The sequence below is a fragment of the Sceloporus undulatus genome, chromosome 2 (genome assembly GCF_019175285.1).
Source record: "Sceloporus undulatus isolate JIND9_A2432 ecotype Alabama chromosome 2, SceUnd_v1.1, whole genome shotgun sequence".
NCBI classification, from domain to species: domain Eukaryota; kingdom Metazoa; phylum Chordata; class Lepidosauria; order Squamata; family Phrynosomatidae; genus Sceloporus; species Sceloporus undulatus.
The window spans coordinates 157,701,657-157,725,729 of NC_056523.1; the positions used below are offsets into that span (position 1 = coordinate 157,701,657).

Below are 24,073 nucleotides of genomic sequence, written 5' to 3' on the forward strand. Positions count from 1 at the left end.
ATCTTCTTTCTCTCAGGCTGTCCCAAAGGTGCTGCAAGATGCCTTGGCATCCTACTTCTACTCCTCCTGCCCCCCTAGTCTGTCTCTTCCCTTGCCTTCTGTCTAGGAGGAATCCCAAAATGTCTTCTATTTTGAGCATGACTAAGAAGCACGAAAACATCCAATGGAAGCTGTGCTGGCTGTATAGCAAATCCAACTACCGGTACATCAAACAAACAAGCAAGCAAACCCAAACAAACAGTAATACCTTTAGTTTTTTGTGGGTTTTTGGGGCTATGTGGTCATGTTCTGAAAGAGTTTGTTCCTGACGTTTTGCCAGCATCTGTGGCTGGCAACTTCAGAGAAGGCTGTCATGGAAGAGAGTGGGCTATATATATATACATACACTGGAAGAATAAAGTTCACACGGTACATATATACTCCACTCTCTTCCATGCCAGCATTCTCTGAAGATGTCAGCCACAGATGCTAGCAAAATGTCAGGAATAAACTCTTTCAGAACACAGCCACATAGCCCCAAAAAACCCACAAATAAACTATGAATGCTGGCCATGAAAGCCTTTGACTTCACCATGATACCAAAATGCACAATATACATGTTGTATGTATTTTGAAGCTCCACTGGCTTCTTCATCAGGCAAGTTGTTAAAAACCATACAGGAGAACAATAGAAGATGTTAGTCGTAGGCCTGCATTTTGCTGTTTTTGTTCTCAGTTCAAACATTATGGAGGGGCATTACTTGCAGGCTGGAACCTCCTCTTTCTGACCATGTGGCAACTGGGAGATTATCAAAGTCCAGGAAATTGAGTTGAGTTTATATTTCTATGAGTGCTTTTAACTTTCATTTGGTCATGCCCTCCTTGAAAAACATCCTGCCTTTTTTGCAGTGCCTGGTCCTCCTTTGTGATGAGGACCCCTGGTCATGCTGCGTGGGGTGTGGAAGTAGGCTCCAGCCTAGGGAAGCTCATACTCCCATCTTCTTCCTTTCAGATTGCCTCAAAGGTGCTCCAAGATCCCTTGATCTTTTTTGCCCCCTGGTCTGCCTCTTTCCATTCCTTTATGTCTAGGAAGAATCCCAAAATGTCCTCCATTTTGAGCATGGCTAAGAAGTGTGCACTGACATTTCTATTAGGAGTGTTCTCAGCTTGTTTTGGCCATGTCCTCCGTTTTCTTTTCTTTTTCTTTAACTTTAATAATAATAATAATGATAATAATTTATTTTAGCCCGCCTCTCCCACAGGATCGAGGCAGCTTACAACAGCTTACCGTTTTTATGCATTTGAATGAATGAAGAGATTCCACCTCAACATTAGAAGGAACTTCCTGACAGTAAGAGCTGTTTGCTAGTGGAATATGTTGCCTTGGAGAGCGGTGGAGACTCCTTCTTTGGAGGCCTTTAAACAGAGGCTGGAGGGGCATCTGTCACAGGGAGTGCTTTGATTGAGAGTTCCTGCATGGCCGGGGGTTTAGTTGGCAGAGACCATTTCTAATTTCCTTGTTTCTGTTTCTGATTTGTTTTCATAATTGTACATTATTTCCTTATGTATTTTATATTATATTAATATTATTTTTATACTGGTCCATGACTGAAGTAAAATTTGTTGTTGGCGCGGGGGGTGGGGGGTTGGACTGGGTGGCCCTTGTGGTCTCTTCCAGCTCTATGGTTCTAGGAATTGTCTTATGACATATTTCAAAATTTACTCCAATTTTTTTATGTGCCTGATCTATTTTTCCTTGAAAAAATGTCCTACTTTGTTGTTGTTGTTGTTGTTGTTGCAGTGCCTGGTCCTCTTTTGCAGGGAGGACATGTGCTCACCCTGCCTGGAAGTGGGCTCCAGCCTAAGGAAGGAAGCCCATGCTTCCCAGCTTCTTACTCTCAGGGCCTGCGCCTGCTCCTGGCCCTTTTGCCTGGCCTCTGTGCCTTTAACCGGGAAGGAGGCCGTCCTCCCTTGCAAAGCCAGCCCAGAGGCGGGCTTGTCTGGGCAGCAGCCCCTGCCTGCCAGTCCCCGCCGGCCGGAGGAAGGAAGGAAGGAAGGAAGGAGGGAAGGCAGGCAGCAAGGCAGGAAGGACGGAGGCAGCTGGCCGGGCAGCGCTGTGCCACGCCAAGCCATGAGCCCCTGCAGATGAGGAAGGTAAGGAAGGGGCCAAGAGGCAGAGGCAGCCAGCAAGGCACCTCCCCCGATGGGCAGACAGCAGCAGCAGGACCACCACCTTCGGCCTCGGAGGGAGGGAGCCTGCCTGCCTGCCTGCCTGCCTGCCTCGGCCTAAGGCTGCGGAGGGAGGGAGGCAGACAGGACGGAGGAGGAGGAGGAAGAGTCCCCTGGGAACCCACATGGAGCAGAGGAGGAGGAGGAGGAGGAGGGAGAGACAGGCACCCAAGGGAGGTGGGAAGGCAGGGAGGTAGGCAGGAAAGTTGATGGCTAGGTAGGTAGGAAGGAGGGTAGGTGGGTGGGTGGTAAAAAGGAAGGAAGGAAGGAAGGAAGGAAGGAAGGAAGGAAGGAGGGAGGTGGGAGGGAGGGATTGCAGTAAGGTGGGAAGGAAGGAAGATAGATGGATAGGTAATAAGGATGTTGGGTGGGTAGGAAGGGAGGAAGAAAGGGAGGAGGGAAGGGAGGAAGGTACTTAGGCAGAATAATAGATTTATAGAGTTGGAAGAGACTTCAAGGGCCATCCAGTCCAACCCCATTTTGCCATGCAGGAACTCTCAATCAAAGCACCCCCCCCACACACACACACACAGATGGCCTTCCAGCCTCTGTTTAAAGACCTCCAAAGAAGGAGACTCCACCACATTCCGAGCATAAATGCGTAGGCAGGCAGGAGGATAGAAGGTAGAAAGGAAGGAGATCGTAGAATCATAGAGTTGGAAGAGCAACAAGGGCCATCCAGTCCAACCCCATTCTGCCATGCAGGAACTCTTAATCCAAGCATCCCCATTGACAAATGGCCATCCAGCCTCTGTTTAAAGACCTCCGAGGAAGGAGACTCCACTACTGTACACTCCGAGGAAGGAGTGTGTTCCACTGTCAAACAGCCCTTACTGTCAGGAAGTTCTTCCTGATGCTGCAGGAGGAAAGTAGGTAGTTGCAAATGAAGGAAGGAAGATAACTTAGGTAGGTGGGTAGGAAGAACGGTACTTAGGTAAGTAGATGGGTAGGCAGGGAGGAAGTAGGGGGGGGGAAGGAAGGAAGGAATGTGGGTAGGTAGGTACAAAGAAAGGTAGTTAGGTAGATGGGAAGGAAGGAAGGAAGGTACTTAGGCAAGCAAGCAGAAAGGAAGGAAGGTGGGTAGGTGTTAAGTAGGTGAGAAGGAAAGTGGATGGATAGAAAGGATGGTGGGTGGGTAGGAAGGAAGGAAGATAGGAAGGTAGAGAATTAGGTAGGTAGCTTTTTAGGCTGGCAGGTAGGTAGAAATGCAACTAGGTAGAATGGTAAGTAGGTGAGTAGAAAGGAAGGAAGGTACTTAGGTAGGTAGGTGGGTAGGCAAGCAGGAAGGAGAGAAGGAAGGAGGTTGAGTAGGTACAAAGGGAGGAAGGTGCTTAGGTGGGTGGGAAGGAAGGAAGGAAGGAAGGAAGGAAGGAAGGAAGGTAGGTACGTAGGTAGGTAGGTAGGTAGGTAGTTACAAAGGAAGGGAGGAAGGGAGATAGGTAGGAAGGTGAGCCTAAGGAAGGATGGGAGTGTTGGGGCTGACTGAGTGTAGGGGAGCCCAAGACTCCTAAGGAAGGCTTTTCCCCCAATTCGGATGGAGGCGTTGCTGGCCTAGGGTGAGGGGGACTCTGAGCCTACGAAGAGGGCCCTCCTCTGCCCCCCCCCCCCCCGTGCCATTCTTGAGTGGTCTCTGTTGGGAGAAGAGGGGCCTAAGAGGCACCCTGCCCTCCTTGGGGCCTCCTCCTCCACCTTCCCTCTTTCGGTGGCCTCTTCAGGGGAGAGGGAAATGGGGGGTCCATGGGTTTCTGAGGGACTGGGTTGGGACCCCCTCCCAACTGTTGGACTCTTTGAAGCTGTGAGGAAGGAGCCTGTTGTTATTTTTATTCACGGTTGGGGCCTCAGGCGTGGGATCTGCCTTGACAAATCATTTTGGGGAGGGGTTTTGAACTCAAGACCTCAAACCAGGGGACCTTTTTGGGTGAAGTTGGCTCAGGAAGCCCAGAGGGGCCTTTCAGGGGCACCAGATGCCTTCCTTTCTCAGGACATGCCCTCCATTTGGAGCAGGACTGATTAATAATAATAATAATAATAATAATAATAATAATAAATGTATTTATAGCCTGCCACTCCCAGGCTATAAGCGGGTTACAACCATAAAATGAAACAATAACAGTTATAAAACAAAATAAGTAAAAAAAAGTCACATCATCCTCTTACCCACTTATTTAGAACTTAAATCATAATTACAATTACAATTAAATTAATAGATTAAATATGATTAAAATGAGGCATCATGGGGCAGGCAGGGTGGCCATATCAACTCACTGTTCACTGGATGGATTTATCATTCGTATTATTCCTTTTGTTATATACAATTTTATTATACACTCCTCCCTCCACATTTGCTGGGGTTAGGGGCACACGGCCCCTGTGAATGGGGAAAAAACGCAGATAACAAAAACACGAGAACACCTCTCTAGGAATCTCTGGGTCCTCCACTGCAACTCTGTGGTCAACATCTGCCACACATTGACCATAGAGTTGCGCTGGAGGAGCTGCCTAGTGGAGTGTTCTCTCTGGGAATTTCTAGGTCCTTCAGTGCAACTTTTGGTTAAAGTTGACCATAGACTTGTGTGGGAGGACCTAGATTTTACTAGAGAGAACATATTAATAAAATGTGTGAATAATCACATCCAAAAAAGTCAAAGCCACAAATGTGGAGGGACAAGTGTATTTTTATTTCAGTATATACAATTATTATTATTATTTTTATTATTATTATTATATTTATTTGTATCCTGCTCTTTTGGTCATGTTGGCTGGGACTTCTAAGTATAGTAACTTCTGGAAACTCATCCAGCTTCCAATCCTTCTTTTGTGAGCCAGTGTTGTAAAATGTTTACAGCAGGTTAGTAAGTACACTCATCCCTCCATATTTGCGGCTTTGATATTTGCAGATTTGATTATTCATGGATTTGATTAATATGTTCTCTCTAGGAATATCTAGGTCCTCCAGTGCAACTCTATGGTTAACTTTAACTAAAAGTTGCACTGAAAGACCTAGGGATTCCTTTATAGCTCCTCCAGTGCGTTTTATGGTTAGTGTCTGTCGAACGTTGACCACAGAGTTGCACTGGAGGACCTAGAGATTCCTAGAGAGGTGTCCTTCAGGTAAAAACATGGTGTTTTTGTTATTTGCGTTTTTTCCATATTCATGGGGGTCTTGTGCCCCTAACCCTAGCAAATATGGAGGGACAAGTGTAGTTTGTTCAAGCAACAAGGGTAGTGTGAGCTGAGATTAACTTCAGGCAGACCTACACAGGGAAGGAATTGTTTCTCTAATGGGCTGTGGGGATAAATAAGATAATAAATTCAGAAAAGTCACAATTTGTGGGAACTGTTGGAATGTGACATGTAACCTTGCTATATCTTTACCTTTTGGTATTAAACTAGAGAAGTTGTTTTACTAGCAGGACTGTGAGCTGAAGGGAATATGTTTTATTTTTCTCTTTCTTTATTGTGGTTTGCTGGATTCAGTCATAGGAAGGTCTGGCAAATAGCCACTTCTGATTTTTGCTATTTGTTGGCTTGGTCTGTGCTGTCATTGAGTGAGTGGCAGCTTTGTTGTCTGTGCACACCACAGCTGAGTCCATAGAGAGTGAGCAATGTGTGAACACCACAACATGATGGGAAGGCGGAATTTGGAGGACTGCCTTAGGCTCATCACAAGTATGGATGCCTCTGTGTTGTTTTCCTAGCAGAGTCTGATGTGTTAGGATTGTGTAGTTGAAGGGATACACCCACTCACCCCAGTGGGTAACAGGGAGAGATAAAAAGCAAAAGGCAAGTAAATTTTGTGTTTTAAAGAAAAGACAATTAAATTGCTGTCATCAAACTTCCACATCTGTTTTCTGGTCATTTTTCTTTGTTGCCCTTGTTTGTTTGTTTGTTTGTTTGTTTTGGCAGAGCTTTAACTTCTATGAGAAAAATATAATGTTAAAGCAACTTTGTTAATGCAAGCTGTCATTTGAATGTAATTCCAGATAAAGCATTGCAACTGTTTTTTGACTGTCACATCTCAAAATATGCCATTTGTAACTACAGGCTTCAGATTTCACAGGTAGAAAAAAGACATTTTATTCCAGGCCCATGTGGAAATTCTTACATAAATCTTGCTGATTGGTTGTCACATTTTCTAAGATTTGTTAATAATAAACCAATCTAGCTCCCTCTCATTATTTTTTCTGCAGTCATGACGTCAGTAAGACTATATTGTGTCTCTTTTTGGACATTTCCTGAAATTCTGCCATTACATATACATTCCAGCTCATCGCCTACTTTTTGTAGGAGGTTAATTTAAAAAATTTTCATTTGCAATTACCAATACTAACCTTGACTAAATGTTAACTTGTATACACATATAGTACATGTATATACACATAGCCTGCTCATATGCAGTGTTGGATATCCTTAAACCTACTGATTTTAATGGTCTTAAACATGTTGCATTCTGCTCATGCTTGTGCCACAAGAAACACCACATAGGACTTTCTAGTAGGAACTACAAAATCTTACCTGGAGGGCTACTGGCTTTAGTAACTACCCATGTGTTCCAGATTTGTAGCAGCAGCTTAATGTAGTAGTTGCATCTTTCATGCATGCCACCTTACTTGGGGCTGAAACAGACAGCCCTGAAGGGGCGGCTTGATGCTGCCCCTTTGATCGCCAGATATCAATCCTTTTCGAGCTTGCAAAAAGCCAGGTTTTCTGTCGCCATGGTTATCAGTTAAAGTTACTGATATTTTTGGCAATACTGATGGCCCTGAAACAGTGTTAGATGTGTTGTTGAACCATTTTGGCCTTGATGTGTTGCTGTAATAATAAAAAAATTGGATAATGTTACAGAGGAAGTATTAAAGATGGCTTTTATTATAATGAACTATTGGTTTGTTTGATTGTAAGATGACTATCTTGTGCTTGAGAGGACGTGTTCTCTTTCACAATTCTAACAAGGCATCTCAGTGAAGCATGTGATTGTAAAAGTCAGAATGAATGAAGACTGAAACTCTTTAAAATCAGTTAAGATTCCTGATAGAAATTAAAAGGAGGAAGGAACAGTGGGTGTGTAGTTTGATTATTCTTGGACTGATGTTCTTGCAGTGAGAAAGTACAAAGCATCACTGGGTGGGGAAGTTGCTTACTAGAGATTGCAGTGCCATGTGATCCATGTGGCTCATTAGAAATCTTACTAAGACAGATCTTTCTTTGCTAAGCTATTATAAATGTGTGTATGATGAAGAGAAATATGGTGTTTTTGTATTCCCTGTTTGTATTCTCTTACATTCAAACTTGCTTAGATTCTTCAGGATTAAGATATGAGGATCTATCTAGATTGCTTATTATGACTATCCTAATTTCTCCTTCAGCCCAACTGTGTAACAAGTGAGACCTTGTTGCAACATAGTGGTGACAAGCCAGCAACTTTAGATTGTGTTATACATACTGGGCATCATTTGTTAGTTCTGGAAGGGGTATGTGGCATGTTCTCTATTCAGGAGACAGTGCTGTCCTTCCTGGCATGTTTTACTTGGAAGAGCAACTGCTTTAGGACAGTGAAGCTTGCTTATTAATAAAGTTTACACACATAGTGTAACTAGTCAGAAAAAACAAATCTGGCAACAGGTATATTTTGTGTAAAAAGGGACCCAGTGGCCTGTTACAGACAGCCAAAATAAAGCTGCTTTGAGTCACAGTGGAGGTATGGTGTTTCAATGATGCATGCGTCCTAAGAGTCCGGAAGCCACACCAAAGCCATGCTCCAGTCCTTAGGGCTCATTGAAACACCATACCTCCACCGTGACTCGAAGCAGCTTTATTTTGGCTGTCTGTAACAGGCCAGTATGAATAAAAATGACTATTGCTTTTGCCATGAAGAATGGAGAGAATAGGAAATATCTTACTCTGAGGCAGTCTGAAGCAGCTTTGCAAAAAGCTTTGAGAAGTTTTCATTAAATGAAGTATAAATATTCCAACTAAGTGCACAGAAATTCTTTGTCCACATTAGTACTTACTAATTTACCTTCTATGGTTAAGACGCTGACTCCATTGATTGCAAGATCAGCAGGTTGGCAGTTCAAGGCCTGGGTGTCACATGATGGGGTAAGCTCCCATTACTAGTCCTAGCTTTTGCCAGCCTAGCAGTTCGAAAGCATGCAAATACAAGTAGATAAATAGGTACCACTTTTATGAGAAGGTAAACAGCGTTCTGTGCAATCATGCTGGCCGCATAATCACAGAAATCTCTGACAACGCTAGCTCCTCAGCTTAGTAACAGAGATGAGCAAGAGGGAATACTTTTTCCTTTTTAAGAACAGTTGGAACACAAGTCCCTTGTGAGTGTGACATCAGAAGTGTCAGACCAATAGCGAACTCCTGGAACGTTGAACAAGTTATTTGGTTGCTTTTTTGGAAGCAGTTATCTCTTGCCACAGGCAACTGGCTGGGGTAGGCAAGCTTTTCTGCTGTCCTACCTTCCTTTAGAGCAAGATCAAAGGACCCCAAATTACTTGTACCTGTGAATCAATTACGTCTGGAAATTTAGTACGAGAAAAAAAATTTGAACACCAACTCCTGACTTATTTTTAATATTAAAAAACAAAATTTAATATTAAATATTTTAAACAATTTTTTAAAAGATACCAGTAGTGTCACAGTTTATCTCAGTGTGTGTAGTTGAAGAACACTGTCACTACACCATACATGAAGTTATCAAGCTCCTTCTGAAAAATGATCAAAGTAAGGTCTGGGCACTTAATATGACTTGTATCTTTGAGCCTTACCTCTATCATGTAAAATATACACTTTTTAATCTTGGTTGTGAAGTTTTCAATGTATTGTGTAACCCTTGTTCAGGCAAATGGGACAGTTTAGTTCCTCAGTTAAAGTTTGTTGCAGAATTCACATAAAACTTAACCCGCAAGAGCCTAATTGTATGACATTGTCACCTAAAGAGATGTGAACAGTGTTCCTGCAATGCAGTCACCTACTACTTACAGTTAAGCAGTCAATATAACAGTACCCAAAGACAAGCTATGGTGTTCACTTTTTTTTATTTTTTCCTGACAAAAAAGAGGGCCGAAAGCTGTTTAAAACATTCTGCTTCGTGTGAAAATGGATTCTCAGGCTCTTGGTCTTGCAATATTGTGCAGTACCTTTGATTATGTACCTACAAACACACCTGTGGATGTAGAGCCTTTTTATACTTGGCAATAAACTGGAGTTCTAATTGGGGTCAGAAAATGGTCTAAATTAATTTGCTTCATATACATATTTTTATCTGCCTGAATGAAGGTGAATGTCAGTCACATTATGAAGTTGCCTGTTCAATAGACCTGTTATTATTTTGCTGTGTACTTAAGAGAGTTTTAAAATCTTCACAAGAAACAATATACTGTACCTCCCTAAAATTAAGATGTATTTTTAATGAAATGATTGGTTATTTATGCAGAAGTATATCTCACTTGATAAGAATCCCCAAGTAAATGTGTATACTGTGTCCAGGTTTGTACACTGAGTCATGTTTTGAGTTCAGAGCAGTCACTTCTCAGAAGTATTTTACTTGAAGCACCTTCTTTCATGGGTAATAGTTTGATCCTTTCCTGGGAATGGCAGTAGGCAAGATTTCATTGTTTTTAAAAAGTTTGTGAAGTTGACTGGGAAGCTTTCTTTAAATGAGGCATTCTGCTGCAAAACCTATAGGTAAATAAAACTGATTAACTTAAAGTCATGCAAAGGTCATTGAACTTGTGTTAGCTTGTTGAGCAGCATTTGGGTCAAGTGTCTAAAGTTTAGCCTGTAAATAGCTGCTTGCCTGATCAGTAATGATGAGTAATTGTCTCTGAGTAGCATCAGGCAATGAATGACCTTTTTGTAAACTGTTCCTTTTGTTGTTGTTTTCTTTGACACCCATGGTGGGAATCATGAGGCCTTCCAGTTGTTGTTGAACTTTCAGCACCCTCACCACTGGTTGGCTTGAGTTTCTAGGAGCCATAGTCCAATGCTGGCATCATAATTCCTACCCTTATTTGGTACCATAAATAACTAGTGTATATGTCAGGGTATAGGTGGGCTAGTACTTCTTGTAGGAACATAAAAATGTCAGTATAGGGCTGGAAACCAGTAGCCTTTCAGATTATGATGGACTTCAGTTCCCATCAGTCCCAAATAATCTGGGCAGTGGTGAGACTAGCAGTTAAACACCATATAGAGGGCCAAAGGTTCTTCAGCTCCTGTATTTTCACTATGTAACCCCTTCTGGGCAACATTTGTCCTCTTTGCCATAAACCTTTTCAGTTCTATCCTGTACTGGAAGAACAGGAAATGGAGACTGTAAGCCCCACTGTGAATGAAACTGGTTATACTGTTTCTATACTTTGTGAAATCTCCAAATATGTACTCCCAATCTGCTTGTTTTAACTACAGGTTATATTGCCTTCTGACTTGCAGGCAGGTAACCCTTTTTATAGTGTGGCCTTATCTAAGCAGAATAATGATTTAGGTACCTTGTGTGCATGGTATTCTTTATGCCCTGTGAAATAGGATGCACTCAGTTGGTACTGGCAGGGGTTTGTCTTAAAGGTGCTGTCACAGTTCTTTCCCCCCCTTAACCCCCCTTCCCCCCACTTTCTCCCTTTTAGGCTAAATGGAAAACATAGATTGCTTTACAAGAATTGAGCTGACATGTGTGGTGGTGGAATAGTGGCTGAAAGAAAAGCTTGGTGATTTCTCTTAACTTGATTATAGTGCTGGTTAGCTTGGTTTCATCAATAGCTTTGCTTTCCTTGTGTCTGCAAATATAGTTATATTCCTGGCAGCTGGATCAATTGATGTGGGGAGATATAATGATTTCTGTTAAGGGAGAGAGAAAATACTACAGATTTGTTTTCAAGTAAATTAATCTTACCAACACAGTCTCATGGGGGGTTATGATTATTCTGTCTACAACTGAGCTAAGAAACCTCTGGTCCTTGGGGTCTTCCCTCTTCACTCCTATCCCCCCTCCAAACATAGCAATTGCAATTAAATAAAAGGTCCAATTTCCATTGATGGGAAGCTGTCTTACTATAAAAATGTATGATTTGAAGCTAAGTGATATCTAACAGAGTATAACTCCTGGTATCTTCTATCCACATTTTAAAGAGATTTCATAAAATTATTAAAACATAATTTAATTTTTGTATTAAAAACACAAAAAATATTAGAAATGCCAACTTTTATTCTGTTGACATTAACCAAGTTAATTTTTGAAAGCATTATGTTTAAAGTTCAAAGTACTTGTACAATCTCCAGAAGCTATAACCAGAGTAAGCTTGTGTTTTGGATTTTGCAAAGAACCAGCTTCATAACTGAAAATTTGCTTGTGGCTGTCTGGTTGGTGGGAGGACTGTAGTTTGGTTCCTTGAAAACTTGTCATGATAACAATTCTTAATATAAAACTATTTGTTCCTGAACTGAAGAAATACTGTAAATGCACACTAGTTCTGCAGTGGTCAAAGTATCCAGCTTTAGAACTTTTTAAAATAATTGTCTAGATGAAGACACCTCTGAAGCTGTGGTTTGTTATAGTGTTTTAGGACTTTTGAAAAGTTGTATCTTCTGAAACTCCCTCAGCTGCACAATTGCTTAGAATACTGAGGTATCAGTACTCTAGGTTGGCAATCCCTGTCCTAGATAATGTTCCCTAATTCCATTCTTCTCCCCTTGTGTTGCTGTATTGTATTGGATGTAATTGGTGCTTTGGTTTTTAACTGTTTTTAACTGTGATTGAATGATGGATATTTTTACTGCTGTACTGTATTGTTTAATGTGGGGGGGATTTCTATTTATTGGATTTTGTAGTTTCGGTATGTTTTATTACTGTTGTAAACCGCTGTGATCATGGGAATAGCGGTATACAAATAAAGATTCATGCATTCATTCATTCGTAATCTCATTAAGTGAACTGCTGTATTGCACAGAGTAGGGGAACATATGGATCTCATGAAGATATTGTACACCAGCCCTAAGCAGGATACCTAGTGGAGAGGGATGATGTGACTTTCAGTTCAACAGCATCTGAAAGGCCAAATATTCCCCAACCATTCTGTAGCACTATATTGATCAAAGTCTCTGGTTTTAGTATCTGACCGTGGTGGACTGGCTGTTCTGTTGAATATTTGTCCTTCTCTTCCATTAATTATGGGATGATACACTTTAAAAAGTTTGGGGCTGACATAGTCTCCTAGTCAGCAGTATCACCTCATATTTCAGGGTGATGCTGCTGACTAGGGTGGCAACATAAGAGTGGTGGGGATCCTTATGTTTTTACAGGGGTGAGATAGGCAAGGCTTGGGAGGAGCCTTGGAGCTGGTTCTGGAGTAGTTGATTGTGGAAATTGGTAGGCTTCAGAAAACTAGGTAAAAACCCATCTAAACAGCTAATATAGCAGCCCAGAGTTGCAGTGCTGACACACCACTTCCTGCTTTGTTTCAAATAGCTTGATGGGCTCAAGTGCATGAGCTCACTGTCTTTCTTTTCAATCTCCTATGATTTCTCCCTCCTGGCTTTTTGGGTTATGGTTTTGTGCAACACACATACAGACAACTTCAGGGTGAGCCAAGTAAGTCCTGGCATCAGGTGGGAATTGGTGGAAATGGGTGCCCAACTTGCAGTATTGCCCTTCAGCTGTTGTTTAATATTACTTATGCTAAGGATTAAAGCTTTTGCAGGACTTTGACCCCCTGATGCTACCTCATTGGATGGAGTGGGTAAGCTAGCCTCTCATCCCATCCCAACTAGTTGTAAGAAATGGTAGTGATAAATGAGGTTCAACGTATACATTTGGAATTGTGTTACTACTACTGCTGTTTTTATGTGCCTTCGAGTCATTTCCAATTTACAGTGACCCTAAGACAAATCTATATGGGGTTTTCTTGGTAAGATTGGTTGAGAGGAGATTTGCCATTGCCTTCACCTGAGGCTGAGAGCATGTGACTTGTCCAATGTCACCTAGTGAGTTTATGCCTGATCTGGGAATTGAACCCTTGTCTCCAGAGTTGTAGTCCTACATTTAAACCACTACGCCATGCTGGCTCTTTATGTTACTACTATATATATATATTTTAAAACCTCACACTTCACCAATGAACTGTGGTAGGGGTAGTAGACAAAGTTTCCTGGCTACAAAATCTTATTCTCAAAATAACCATGTGAGACATATTAAATTGGGAACATGTTGACCCAATGTGACACCCTGAGATTTAAGGACTGTGAGGATTTTAATTTGAGTCTTACTGCACATCCGTGTGCGTGTGTCTGCCTTCAAGTTGCTTGTCGATTTATAGTAACCCCATGAATCTCATAGGATTTTCTTAGGCAAGGAATACACAGAAGTGGCTCTGCAAGTTCCTTCCTCTAAAATATAATCTACATTACGTAATATTCATTGGCGGTCTCCCATACAAGTACTCATCAGGGCTGACCCTGCTTAGCTTCTAAAATCAGACAGGATCTGGTGCCTTTAAGGCATTTAGGTCACTCTCACTTAGCCCAACAATATAACCTAGATACCACATTGTGAATGGCTGAGAAACCAAATTGCAAAGGAAATTTCTGCCAAGTATTATGTAATATGAATATAGAAATATAGAAATATTTGAATTTTGATTTTAATGTGAATTCCATTTTACTTTTGGATTTTTGTTCTCCATTTTATTCAGACTCATTAGCTAATGTTTAGAAATCACATGGAAGAAGTATTATTTATTGGACTCCCTGGCTTCTAGAGAGGCCAGCCTTTTTGTCCGCAAACATATGCTTCAGACCATCTCTTATCTATTTAGGGCTGCTCAGCATGTGGCAATTGCAGGAAAGACCTTGCCTAGGTTGACTTCTAGGTTGTTCTTCCTTGTGACAAGATTAGGTGTGTACTTTTACATGTACTTCCAGAAATATTGTTCTGGCATACTACTGTAAAGCACTCTGAATATAGACCCCTCTCTTTTTTATTTGGTGGTGTCATGCTTGAATCAGCCTTTTATAGCTTGTTACATTCTAGGTGATAGGGACTGCAATAACCATCACTGTTGACCATTAGTCATGCTAACTGGGAGTTGCAGTTCAAACATCTGGAACCTACCATGTTGGGGTCACCTGGTCCAAGCTTCTACATGTGTTTGGATGTCTGCAGCTATTTCACTGTGGGCCTTTTCAGTGGAAAATACACTTTTTGGGTTGCCTTGTGCAGAACTGATTATGTGAACGGGCCCAGCAGGGTGCTTTGTGGTGGGTGGTGGTGAGGCAGCTTGTGGCTCTCCAAGTGCTGCTGGACTGCAACTCATACCAACCCCTCTCTGGCATAGCCAGTGGTGGAGGATAATGGGAATTGCAGTCCAGTAACTTTTAGGCAGCAACAATATGCCCATTCCTATTCTTATGTGCATGATCAACTTTTGTAGCTATAGTTACAAGAAATGTTTGAAGCTCAAAGTAGCTTCTGTGTGTGCTGTGAAAATAAAAAGCTTTATGCATTCCTATTCTGAGAAGGAGAAGTTCTTATTATTTTTGTTGATTTTAGAAGAGCAGATTCTTAAAAGGTAAATTAATAAAGTACAGTAAACATTGGTGTTTGTTTGATAGCTAGTAAACATAGTTAAATGAACAATCTTTATTAGGTGACCACTTCCGCATGTCCAAACAATCGTGTGGCATGGGTCCAAAACACACTGCAGAAGTAATCCAATTTGAGACTGTTTTAACTGCTCTGGCTCAGTGCTTGGGAATCCTGGGAATTGTAGTTTATTGTGCCACCAGAGCTCTCTGACAGAGAAGGCTAAATATCTCACGAAACTACAGTTCCCAGATTTCCCTAGCATTGAGCCAGGGCAGTTAAAGCAGTCTCAAACTGGATTATTTCTGCAGTGTGTTTTGGACCATCATTTATTGATAATTTCACTTTTGTCTGTAGCTACAAAAGGTGCTGTGTAAGACTGGCCTTACTCTTAGGGGGGGAAATGGCAAAATCTATTGAGCTTTACATTTGTTTTAGTTCTATTTTCCTTTTACACATAATTCTGTGCAGAGAAGACTCTTCTCTGCTAAAATATAAATTAATTGATAAGTCATACTGATGGCTCACTTGTGCCTGTAGAAGCTGGCGCTCATTAATTGCCTCAGCAGTGGGACATTGTTATAGATACTCTGTAACTGAAAAACTGATGCTAGAATCTGAATATATTCTTATCAGATGTATAGATGTTCCTGGTTTTGGGGTTGAAAAGTAGTGAAATATATTTTTAAAAAGACAAGGACCCACACCAACTCCGGAACCTCCACTTAAATGAAATGAGCATGACCTGCATTTGTCACTGGGTGAGGATGGTGCAGTTTTAAGACACTGCCTAACCCCAAATAAACCCGACTTCTTTCTGTAGGAAGGCCTTTTTAGACATGTTCCTAAGCATACCAATGAGAGGAGGTCATGTGTCAAATTTAATGTCAGTCATTATCAGTACTGCCAGACATGGAATGTGGTCAATGTCAGACTTCAAGCAATCCATGTTTAAAAACTTTCACTTGTGAAAATACGAGTGCACTTCTCCAAAACCCAACAGTAGCACTCCCCTGCCCCATATTGTGAAATTTAATGGTTTTCCACTTGTGTTATAGTATGAGTGATGGTTATACTGTTGTGCTTGAGAAACTTGCAATTTACAGCCTATAACAGTACTGGCTCAAGCACAAAATGGTGGCATGGAAAATGGTATACTGATTTGTAATACATACACTACTCTTGAAAAGTGACTTGTCAATGTTGAGACTCTGGCACAAAGGTCTAAATGTCATGTGAGCTCCTTGGCATGGTTTTAAATGGTGAGCAAGCAACTCCTTGTTCCTGTTTTAAAGTGCAGGGGTCTTGTTTTGATCTTCTTGGCTGGATCTTAGAGAACTATTTTTAGAACTACTTCTCATACATTTACATTTTGGTTTAGGTAGGCAGAGAGCCATCATAATGATTTCTTCCATTGGTAGAAATTCTGAAGTAATAGCAAACACTTGGAAATGCACTAGGAAAGTCCTAAAATGATAGGTAGAAGTAGCATACTTCTCAGAAGGCAGTTCTCTCTCTCTCTCTCTGTCCTTGGGATAGTGCCTGTTCAGTTTGTTTGTTTGTTTGTTTATAATTTGTATGCCTCCTTTCTCCTATGAGGGACCCAAGGAAGCTCACAAATAATAATGATGCTTAATAAGTAATCCTGCAGACTGCTAGTCTGGAATGTCTACTATTTCACTTCACACAATTGCCTTTTCTTCAATAAACTGTGGACAAAAGGGTATATGAGATTAAAACAAGCAAGCATTTATGACCTTTGTGCTTTAAAATGAATTGACCCTTATGAGTCATAAATGCTCTCCTGCTGTTTTCCTTTTAAAAGGTATTGAGCTGTTCAGTTGTGCTTCCTTATTTCTTTCTCTGCTTTATCTCTTAACCCACTGAGTGACCTTGGGCAAGTCACACTTTCTCAGCCTCAGAGGAAGGCAAAGGCAAACCCCCTCTGAACAAATCTTGCCAAGAAACCTCTGTGATAGGTTTGCCTTAGGGTCGCTATAGGTCAGAAACAATTGAAAGCACACAACAACAAGCCTGTGCTCCCCAATGGTTAATATATGAATAACAAAAACTTGCAGAGAGGCATTAAATATTGGAACTGTTGTAGTTTGTTTCTGGTACAATCTCCTGAGGGGAACACAACAACAATAAGTATTATTAATGCCTGCTGTAGAATGAAAGCAAGGTCCACAGCAGAAGTAATAGTGAATTTAGAAAGCAATATCTCACAGCTTTGCTAGGGATACTGAGCTCTAGATTACCTGTACAGCAGAGTGAGGTGACAAGAATAACTGGGTCATTTCAGGATGCAGTTGGGGAGGAAACACTGACTCATTAAGCACCTAGTGTCTTGAGACAGCTGCCTATAAATTTCTCAGTGAATTCCTACTGTCTTGGTTGCTTGCAACAGTTTGTCTTGGTGACTGGCAGTACAATTCCACGTTAGTGTTTTCTTGACTGTGGAATGACTGTGATTGACAACTTTGTTTTGCTCCTTGCTGCCTTTGTTTATCTGGACTAGTAACTTGCTGTAACGACTACTGGACTGGCTGACAACCATCCTGTTGGTTCTCCCTTTAACTTGCTGGATAACGTGTGGCTAATCTGGACTGGATTAACTATCTGACAGTTCTTGCACTCCAGCCACCCAATTCTTGGGGCACTTACTGACTGGAACATAAGATAAGGAGAGTCTGCATATAAAATAACAATCAGGTAGTGTATTGAAGAAAGATCATTTAGCTCAGCAGTCCATGTAAGTCTAGCCCTCCACTTGGTCTGGAATGGTTGATGTTAAGTGTATAAAAATGTAAACCCTTCCCCCGGCATGCCTGCAGCCTAGAGTGGTATAATCCATTCTATCACCTCAAATCTCTGCTGCCTTATTTTACTACTTGTCCAGCCCTGTCAGTATCTGGAGTGGCAATCGATGTAGCAAAGAACTCGTTCTATGCTACTTGTATTGCATCAGCAGAGTCTCGTCCAGCAGAGCTGTTCAGGGTGGTTAAAGAGTTGACTCAACGACCTCCCACCCTGAACCCACTTTTAGAACCAACTAAAGCCTGCTGTGACTTATTTAATTACTTTTTTGCAGATAAAATCTCTCAGATAAGGTCTGATCTTGATGCCAGTATTATAACAGAAACTATAAAAGAGGCGTCCAGCAACTCTGTGGGCTATGTTAGACTGGATCACTTTGAGCTTGTGAATACTGATGAAGTGGACAAGCTCCTTGGAAGTGTAAGGAAGACAACTTGTCCTCTAGATCCCTGCCCATCTTGGCTGACCGCCCAGAGAGGGGATGCAGTATTAACCTTACTTCAAATCATTATCAGTGCATCCCTCAGGGAGGGGATATTTCCATCTAAACTTAAACAGGCAGTGGTTAAACCACTCTTGAAAAAACCCTCCCTTGATCCCCTGATTAGAAACAACTATAGACTGGTCTCTTTGTTACCATTCTTGGGCAAGGTGATTGAGAGGGCAGTTGCCTTCCAACTCCAGGCTGTCTTGGATGAAGCCGATTATCTAGATCCATTTCAAGCTGGCTTTAGAGCAGGTTGAGACTGCCACGGTGGCCTTGGTCGATGATCTCCGTCTGGACATCGATGGGGGAAGTGTGACCCTGTTGGTGCTTTTGGACATCTCAGTGGCCTTTGATACCATAGACCATGGTATCCTTCTGGAACGCCTGAGGGAATTAGGTATCGGGGGCACTGCGTTGCAGTGGTTCAGATCCTATCTCTCAGGCAGATTCCAGATGGTGATGCTGGGAGACAGTTGCTCTCTTAAATGGGAGCTGACATCGGGTGTCCCTCAGGGCACCATCCTGTCCCCCATGCTGTTTAAAATTTACATGAAGCTGCTGGGAGAGATCATCCGGAGACATGGGGTGCAGTGTTATCAGTATGTTGATGACACCCAAATCTATCTTTCCATGTCCCCGACTGCTGCAGTGACCAAAGATGGCATCTCTCCTTTAAATGCTTGTCTTGAGTCGGTAATGGGCTGGATGAGGGAAAACAAGCTCAAGCTGAATCCAGAGAAAATGGAGGTACTTGTGGTAGGAACCCCTGGCTCAGGTAGCGAGTTTTGTCAACCAGTCCTGGGCAGGGTCACACTTCCCCTAAAGGACGAGGTTCGCAGTTTGGGAGTGCTCCTGGACTCATCTTTACAGTTGACATCTCATATGGAGGCGGTGGCCAGGAGTGCCTGGTATCAGTTCGGTTGATACACCAGCTGCGCCCCTACCTGGCTCAGAGAGACCTTGAAGCAGTGGTACATGCACTGGTAACCTCTCGCTTAGACTTCTGCAATGCGCTCTACATGGGGCTACCTTTGTACCAAGTTTGGAAGCTTCAATTAATCCAAAGTGCTGCAGCCAGATTGGTCACAGGAACATCAAGATCAGATCATATTACACCAATATTAAAATGTTTACACTGGCTGACGATTAGCTTCCAGGCGCAATACAAAGTGTTACCTTTAAAGCCCTACATGGCTCGGCCCGAGTTACTTAAGGGAATGCCTCTCCCTACACAATCCGCCCCACACTCTTAGAACCTCAAGGAAGAAACTGCTGGAATACACAAAAACTAGACTGGTCACTACTTCCCACAAAGCATTTACAGCCGCAGCCCCAAAATTATGGAATAATTTACCGGAAGAGATCCGTCTTATTACCACACTAGAAGCCTTAAAGAAGGCATTAAAGACGGATCTCTTCTAGCGGGCATATCCACCTGACCTGCTATAGCTGAATATTCCCACTCTGATTTGATAATATGGAAAACAGACAACAACTTGGATGTCTTAATTCTCCTACAGCATCACTGCTGGTTGATTAGTATTGTATTGTATTGTTATATAATGTTGTTTTTATCCTACTGTGCACTTTGTAATTTGTATTGCTGATACTGCTGTTATCCCGCTTCGATTTGCAGGGAGAGGTGAGAAATAGAAATAAAAAAAATTATTATTTTTATTCCTCCTTAAAAGGAGGACTTAAAACTATGGGAAGCTGTGGAGAGAAATTCTGAATTAGGAGATATATTAGGTACAAAGGAGAATAAAAAGGGACTTATGGGAAAGATATATAATCTATTATTAACTTGGTATACTGAACAAGAAGTTATTAAAGAATCTATGCTAAGTTGGGCAAAAGACATTGGCCACCCTATCAACTTAGATTTATGGGAGAAAGCGTGGAAACATGATATTAGATATACTGCGGCTAAAAAACCTAAAAGAAAACTGTTATAAAATGTATTTCAGATGGCATTTGACACCGGTAAAATTAGCCAAAAGAAATAATAAAACAAATAACCTCAGTTGGAAGTGTGGCACTACGGCAGGCACCTACTTTCATTGTTGGTGGACCTGCAAGAAAGCTAAAAAGTTTTGGTGTGGGATAATAGTTGAGATAAATACAATGTTAGATATTAAGCTGAAAAGAAACCCTGAAAGTATCCTGCTGGGGATGTTTGAAGATAAAGTGAGTCAAAAATATGCTAAGATCTTGACATATATGGTTTCTGTTGCTAGGATCTTATATGCCAAAAGATGGAGAGTTAAAGAAACTCCCAGTGTAGAAGAATGGGTCAGTTACCTATATGATATGCTGCAGATGGACAGACTCTCTAGTATGATGAGAAATATTCCATATGAAAAAAACATCGGAAGAATGGACAAAAGTGTTAGATTATATGAAGATGAAATGGAAAGATACTTTAATAGTATATTAAGATAAGATAAGATAGTGTATAAATCTGTAGGCGGATCTTATGTAGCTTTTTTGCGTTCTTTTTTCTCTTCTTTTAAGCTCTTTTGTTAAAAATGTAAGATAATGATGAGATAATGATGGTCTATCTCTATCCATAACTATGGCTATTTTGGCATTTCAGGAATAGTCTACCATATATAGAATATGAAGATAGAAAGAGGATAAATGGTTTCTCATTTTGGATGTTATAAGAATATACGTTTGGGAACTTATAAGATTATTCGTGCTCTGCTCAGTAGAATGGAGATCATTTTTTATATACTGAATAGTATGATTTAAGAGAGTACTAGGAATACAAAGAGAGGGTGGTGGAAGTTCTAGAGAAAGAAAGAGAAATTGTGTTGAGGTAAACACAAGGAGTGTTAGTTGGTTAGTTGTTTTTAGTATGTGAGATAAATGTGCTAAATGTATCTTATGTATTGAAGTAAGATGTATTTTATTTAATTTTTTCTTTCTGTTTATTTTTTTTTGTTTTGATTCACTGTCTAAATTTTGTTGTATATGTGTATAAATGTCACAATAAAGTTTATTTTAAAAATATTTTATTATTATTTGTGTGAATGTTTAGAAAGATTTTCAAGGTGCCATAGTACAGGATTCTGAAGTGCATCCTAACATGTCCTGATATGTTGGGAGCACAACTAAAGCTAATAGGATCTGTTCTAATGCCGTACCTTTCCCATTTCAGCATAATGAAAATGTTGATACTTATTCTTCATTCAGTGTGGCATGCATTGTGTGAATTTGTAAAATACATTCTTGTGGCTTGATTCTGTAAACTGTGCACTTTAAAAGTTTGTTGTTAAAGCTCAAGTATTTCAAGATCAAACTTGTCAGGCATCTACCATAAATACTCACCGCTGACTTAACTTTTAAGTACTAACGGTAAACATTCTAGTTTCCTGGTGATCATATGGTTTTCTGCCTGGGGCGTATTATTAAAGGACTGTACAGTACTTTCATAACTTCAGGAAATGGAGGCTGGCAATAGAAATACCAAGCACAGTCAGCTGTGTGTACGTGTGTGACTTCCAGTTGCCTGTTGACTTATGGTGATGCCATGAATTTCATAGGGTTTTCTTAGGCAAGGGATATTCAGAGGTGGCTTTGCAAGTTCTTTCCTCTGAAATGTAGCTTACAGGACTTGGTATTTGTTGGCAGTCTCCCATCCAAGTCCAAAGCAAAGGTGACTCTGCTTAGCTTCTAAGATCATATGTATTTAGGCTTTTTAGCTCACGTTGTCAGTCAGCTATTTGTTATTGTGTGCCTTCAAGTCATTTCTGACTTACAACAATCTTAAGGCAAACTTATCACAGATTTTCCTTGGCAAAACTTGTTCAGAGGGGGTTTGCCTTTGTCTGAGGCTGAGAGAGTGTGATGTGCCCATAGTCAACCGTCCTTCAGAATAAATTAAGTAATACTGGATACTTTGTTGGGGACTGTTGGCTCTCCTGGTACTTTGTATGCTAGTCTCATTTGTTGCAGACAAGTTACTTCTATAGACAGAAACCCCATCAGGAGTTAAATTTTGCTTGGGTAAGAAACAGGTCCTGTTCAGAAATTTTTGCTTCATGGAACACAATAACTCTATGTGAAATTCATTTAGGATTGTAGAGGTCTTAAAATGACTGTTCCTATGATCTTGCTGTAATGAAGGGGTGGGAATAGGGCAGCTCTCCAGATGTTTGTAGTGTAACTCCCATTAGCCTAAGCCAGCATACCCAGTGGTGAGGGATAATGAGAGTTTCAGTCCATCAACATCTGGATGATCTGGACATCTGCATGATCCTCTCTCCACTCTAAATGAAGCTGGAAAAAGACTGAAGACATCTTGGGAAGCAGTTTTTTTAATGGTTGTGGCAGCAACAGAAGAAGCAGATTGCGTACCAGCATCTTCCCAGTTCATAAGCAACTTCAACTAAAAGTTCCAGACTGTCCTGGAGTTGTTTCCAGGTAAGCTGGAAAAGTTATCTCTCACATTTCTTTCTATAGTATTTTTGTAATAATTGATTCTGGCTTCAGTGTTCTTTATGTTAGACTGGAATAGGTTTCAGGTCTAGTTGCCTGTGAAGCCAAAGTTTTGTTGCTAGGCTGTGAAAAGAAGCAACACCAGTTGTTGTCTGGATTTATGTGTTTGCCTATGGAAGAACATCCTGAGCTACAAAATCTAGACCAGAGCTCTGAAATATTATCTTTGGGATTATGTTGTTGTTAACTCTGGTCAAGTTAACTTTAGTTTATGGGAGCCCTATGAATGAGACACTTCCTTGTTACCCTGTCACCAACAGCCCTGCTCAGGTCTTGCTGACCCAGGACTGTGACCTCCTTGACTGAGTCTATCCATCTGAAATGCGGTCTTCCTCTTTTCCTACTGACTTCTACCTTTCCAGGCATTATTGTCTTTTCTAGTGAGTCATGACCTCATTATATGGTCAAAGTACGACAGTCTCAGTTTAGTCATCCTGGCTTCTCAGGAAAGTTCAGGCTTGACTTTTTTTGTAGGACCCATTTATTTGTCTTTTTAGCAGTCTACAAGTAATCATCCAACTTGTAAGGCTAGTGGGGCTGTGTTCAAAATTTGTTGTTGTGTGCCTTCAAGTTGTTTCCTATTTATGGTGACCCTAAGACAAATTTATCATGGGGTTTTCTTGGCAAGATTTGTCCAGAGGGGATTTTCCTTTCCCTTCCTCTGAGGCTGTCACTTGCCAAAGGTCACCCAGTGAGTTTTCGTGGCTCTGATTTACATAGTCCAGTGTTCGAACTGCTGCACCATGCTGGCTGACTGTATTTCAAATTACCTTAAAATAATAGAAATAATAAAAGAATCTGGCTTAAGTATAACCATATTTTCCCTCATTTTAAACTTGATTCAGCCACTGATTTACCTCTTTGGGAAAAAAAATGTTTAAATTATCTGAGATTTATAGTAGAAGGAAAATATAAATCCTAATTGGATTTCTGTTGTAAGACTTTTTGTGGTCACTGCCTATGGCTGAGTTTCTGTCTCAGTAAACGTAAGGCTATACCTGCTGAAATATCTGGTTGCCTTTTACTTTTGTGTTAAGGGTTCATGGGTAAGGGTAAATCAAGCTTCATGGTAAGGGTAAGGAACACGAAGCCCTCAAAATATTTTTGGATTGCAGTTCCGTCAGTCATAGCCAGCATAGCCAAAGATGAGGGACATTCATTTGTGATAGCCTGCACAGCCAGTGGTGAAGAATGACAGAAGTTGGTATTCCAACCTATGAATTGAGATCATAATTTTCCACTCTGTTTTTCCTGGTTTTTCATACTTATGGCCATTGCAAATTAGGTTTCATAGATTTAATGCTTTTATTGCTGTCCCATTCAGGTTTCTTGATTAATAAATAGTAGAAATAAGGAGTTTTAGAGCTGCTCTCCTTATAGGACTCTCTCTCTCTCTCTCTCTCTCTCTCTCTCTCTGTGTGTGTGTGTGTGTGTGTGTGTGTGTGTGTGTGTGTGTAGTGGGACTTGTA

At 41.1% G+C, this 24,073-nt stretch overlaps 1 protein-coding gene across 1 annotated transcript in view; it reads left to right on the plus strand.

The window, feature by feature from the left end:
- The first annotated feature begins 2,022 nt into the window (after positions 1-2,022).
- The window catches only part of TEX2 (testis expressed 2), a 134,681-nt gene continuing 112,630 nt past the window's right edge, over positions 2,023-24,073 (plus strand). Inside the window, 1 exon segment of the mRNA XM_042451555.1 lies at positions 2,023-2,133. The gene's annotated coding sequence lies outside the window, so the exon portion shown is untranslated.